Source organism: Arachis hypogaea, chromosome 12 (assembly GCF_003086295.3).
Source record: "Arachis hypogaea cultivar Tifrunner chromosome 12, arahy.Tifrunner.gnm2.J5K5, whole genome shotgun sequence".
NCBI lineage: Eukaryota > Viridiplantae > Streptophyta > Magnoliopsida > Fabales > Fabaceae > Arachis > Arachis hypogaea.
The window spans coordinates 15,769,029-15,773,626 of record NC_092047.1 but is presented as its reverse complement, the minus strand read 5'-3'; the positions used below and the strand labels follow the sequence as shown (position 1 = coordinate 15,773,626).

The 4,598-nt window shown below is 35.3% G+C and overlaps 1 long non-coding RNA gene across 1 annotated transcript; it reads right to left on the bottom strand.

Annotated features, from left to right (window-relative positions):
- Nucleotides 1-261: 261 nt before the first annotated feature.
- LOC140176992 (uncharacterized) lies at nt 262-3,291 on the bottom strand. The gene is made up of 3 exons (XR_011868343.1): nt 2,429-3,291; nt 2,165-2,313; nt 262-477 (listed from the first exon to the last, which is right to left on the bottom strand). It is a non-coding gene; the product is annotated as an uncharacterized lncRNA (long non-coding RNA).
- Between the last annotated feature and the right edge of the window lie 1,307 nt (nt 3,292-4,598).

Sequence of the window (4,598 nt, the reverse complement as noted above, 5' to 3'; positions counted from 1 at the left end):
ATTGAGCGTACCATGTTGATGGCGCCATTGATGATCACAATTTCGTGCACCAATAACCAGTCCATTCCTCAGGCTCTACAAAAAAGACCGCTCTGATACCATAATGTAACACTCTCACTATCAGAAGTCACGCTTCCGGCTGCGCTACTCTGATAGAAAGAAGTATTACGACTACTTTACATACTAAATATTAAAATAGGAGCCTATGACTCGACACTGTATCGCTGATTTCTTTGAAAAACCATAAATAAATACTTTATCTTAAGAAAATACAAACAGGCATAGATTCATATACAAGACTCCTTACATAATAATTCAATATTTTGTACATATAAAACATACAATTCCTATCCCTCTTACATACTTGTAATAACAAAGACGAGGGAAGAAAATAATCTAATTAATACAACAGCATATAAACCAAATGCAGTATAACTCTTCTTAATACTTCTTCATCTGGTTCCTGAAAAGGTAAAGCTGTAGGGGGGTAAGAACCTAACCACACGGTTTCACCACGGAGTTTCAAAGTTGTCATAAGAAGATATTTAATAAGAAACTGTTTTCAAGCTCAGTGATTATCATTGCCTTATGAATCTTTTAAAACCAATAGGAAATCGTTCAAATCCCTTTTCAAAGAAACAATGTTTAATCTTTCAGAAATCCGAAATCTTTCCTTACTCATAAGAAAATCTCAATCAGAAATCAACCACGCAATCAAACAACACAATCATTAATTCAGCATCCAAGTTCATTCTCAAATGTAGCACGCCAGAACAAACACAGGCAAGACAGACAAGGAAAGCACAAGTAGGTAGCAGTTACAGCAAATAGTTCAAGTAGCAGTTAAGAACAGTTTAGCAATTAGGCAAACCAAAATAAGTTCAAACCCAAGCAAAGCATACAAATGCATATGATGCATGCCTGTCCTATGGCTGATGAGGCTCATCTGTCGGTTATCCAACCAACCCGACAAGTCTGAATTGTCCTTAGACTATCCCCCGACGTGCATCCCCAAGAGTCTATGCATAGCTTTTTCTCAAATAATCAATAATTGCTCAATGGGGGTATCATTCCCGGGAATTTATATAGTGCTCGGTCACACTTACGTCGTAGGGTCAACAGAGTATCGAGTTTTCAACCTGGTACACGTGGTGGCAAGCCACGGCACTTAATCCAAGGAACCTCGTATCTCAGATATTTCAAATTCATAAGCCATATAAATAATTCATTCATCATTCATCAATATCTAAGCCATTCTCAATATCATCATCATTCGTCAATCCATATCCCATTTTCAAATTCATTTAAAAATCATATTTCAAATTAATCCTCATCATCCTTCTTTCCGTTAATCAACAATCTCAATTCAAAATATAATTCTTTCTTTTCTAAATAAATCAATCTGAAACAAATAACGTTTAATAACTAAACCTTTTTAAACAATTACTTCAAACAAAACTTCCAATTTTATAAAATTTCGGCAGCATCTCCTCTAAAACTCGGACTTTGCCACCCTTTTCGGGTCCCAATCAAACCAAACCAAACACCTGTTAATCATTCAAATCACTTCCAATAATAATGTTCACAACAACCACACTCAACACAGGGAAATTGCAAAATCCATAATCCAATCAACCAATCCTATAAATCGCAGTTTAAATCAACCTCATTCAACAGCATTAATCAATAATTAAGAACTTTCAGTTTTCTCAAACAGTTTCAAACCAAACCGTTCCTCAAACCCTGTTCGAACCATTACCAAAATAGTAAATTATTCTCAATAAACAAACTGTTTCCAAATATCAAGTCCTTTCCAAATTGGTTTTAAAATCAAATTCCAATATCAAATCGGGTTCAATATCACATCAAATTTCAATACTAAACCTTTCCTAAAATCGAATTTTTTCCAAAATTAAACTAAATGCCATTATTAAATCTCTCCCATTAATTCAAGGAAAACCACTTTAACAACATCAGTCAACTAATCAGAATATTCAGCTTTCTCAATCGATCCATCTATCAATCAAACTAATAATCTTATTCATCCAAAACAACTCTATTCAATTCATAAGACTCAGGCAATCACCAAAGATGTATTTTACGCATTAATATCGATTTACAACAACTCTGGAAAGAAAAACAAGTTTGAGAAATACGCCCCTACCTCAGTTAGCTGAGTCCGCGTAATTTATCGTGATAATTCCTTTCCTTTTTAATTCATAGTGACAGTGACAACTATAACCCCCACGAGAACAGCAGCAGCCCCGACGCCTCTTACAACAGCCGTGTTAATATAAATTGCAATTACAGTGACTGAAACAGTTCCAAGAAACCCAAGACAAGAACATGAATCAAAAATCGAATCAGAACAAGCATGGCAAAGATAGGAAAACATGTAAATGGCCTAGAATTGAAAAAGATATCTGACCAGAGTCATTAGGAGCGGCTCCGGTGTCGGCACCCCGCGGCAGAGGAACAGAAATCAAAGACATGTGCATCTGTCCTAATGGCAGTAACACCACTCCAATCGGTAAGGCAGCAGGGATACCAATAAAATTAGAACAGCGGAGCAAAATAGAAATGAAATAGATTCAGGAAAGGAAGAAGCAGTTACCGATAAATCTGGCCCAGTTTCGATGACGGCGTACAGTTGAATAACTTGCAACAACCAAAACCCCAAAAGACAGAGGCTTCAGTTGCAATCGGTGAGCCCAGCAGCTTTGGTGATGGATCTTCTGCGACGGTGGAGGAAAGACGGCGAGGCAACGACAGCGGCAAGTTGGACTATTGGAGCCTTCAGCAGCGGTGATGGAGTCCACGAATGGCACAGCGGTGGTGCTAATCTTCCCCAGCTCGTCGGGGTTTCAGGCCCGCGTTTCTTCTTTCTCGTCTGGGCCCAACGCTCACAACAACCCAGCCATGGCGGTGACAGGTCAGCGGCGCTCCTCGGACGGCGATGACGGTGCTGGCACGGACCTTCGATGGCAGCGGCTTGGCGGTGAGCAAACGCGACCTCCTCTCTTCTGCCCTTGCTCGCGTCCTCCTCTCCCTTCGTCGTCACTCTCTCTCGGCCTCCCTCCTACGGTGACACGACGGCGGCGGCAAGGAGCGCGGCGGCATGAGCACCGTGACGCACTCCTTCTCCTCTTCTCGTGTGACCCACGCTCCGATCCTCTCCGCCATCCCTTTCTTTCTTTCTTTCTTTCATTTCTTTCTTTCTTTCATTCTTCTGTTCTTTGTTTCCTGAAGCAATTAGGTATTAGGTTTGGGGAAGGAAAAGACGGTGGGGGTAGAAGGTTAGGATTAGGGTAGTTTAGGTAATTTTAATAAAATTAGAGGTATAGAGTATTAATTAAAAACTTAATTTAATCTATTAAAAGTATATTAAAAATGTTATTTGATTATTAATTTATTAATTGATTTTTAATCAAATATTTTAATTTAGAATTAAAGAAAATATAATTAATTTTTTTTTGTTTATAAAATTAAAGTATTAAATTTTAGAATTTTAATTATTTAACTAAATTGAATAAAGTTCTTATTCTTTTACAGTTGTACAGCTGTATAATTTAAATATAGAAAATTATTCAATAATTATGAAATTAAATAATTTTTTTTAATTTAATTGTCAAAACTTGATTTAATTACTTTTAATAAAATAATTTCTAAAAATAAAGTTTTTAATGAATAAATAAATTGAAATTAACTCATAATAATATTTCTTTTTGAAAATTCTGGGTCTTACATAAGTACACAAAAACTTTAACGTCAAGGCAAAATTTTAACGTTAAGGCATCACACAACAACTAAGTTAATAAATTATTATTTGTAAGCTAAGAACACAACAACTTTAATGTTCGCAGTAGTATAAAACTTTGGTCAATTCATTAAGAGAGTGAATGAATTTTCGGGTTCGACTCCTGGCTGCGGAAAATTTTTTGAAAATTAATCTTTTTTAAATATTACTAAATTTAACGTCAAGGCAAAAATTTAACGTTAAGCCATCACACAACAACTAAGTTAATAAATTATTATTTGTAAGCTAAGTACACAACAACTTTAATGTCCGCAGTAGTATAAAACATTGGTCAATTCCTTAAGAGAGTGAACGAATTTCCGGGTTCGACTCCTAGTTGCGGAAAATATTTTGAATGTTAATCTATTATAAATTTTACTAAATTTAACGTTCAGACATCAGACAAAAACTAAGTTAATAAATTAATATTTGTAAGTTAAGTACACAACAACTTTAATGTCCGTAGTAGTATAAAACTTTGGTCAATTCAATAAGAGAGTGAATGAATTTTCGGGTTCGACTCCTGGCTGCGGAAAATTCTTTGAAAATTAATCTTTTTTAAATTTTACTAAATTTAACGTCAAGGCAAAAATTTAACGTTAAGGCATCACACAACAACTAAGTTAATAAATTATTATTTGTAAGCTAAGTACACAACAACTTTAATGTTCGCAGTAGTATAAAACTTTGGTCAATTCATTAAGAGAGTGAATGAATTTCCGGGTTCGACTCTTGGCTTTGGAAAATTTTTTGAATATTAATTTTTTTTTAAATTTTACTAAATTTAACGTCAAGGCAAAAT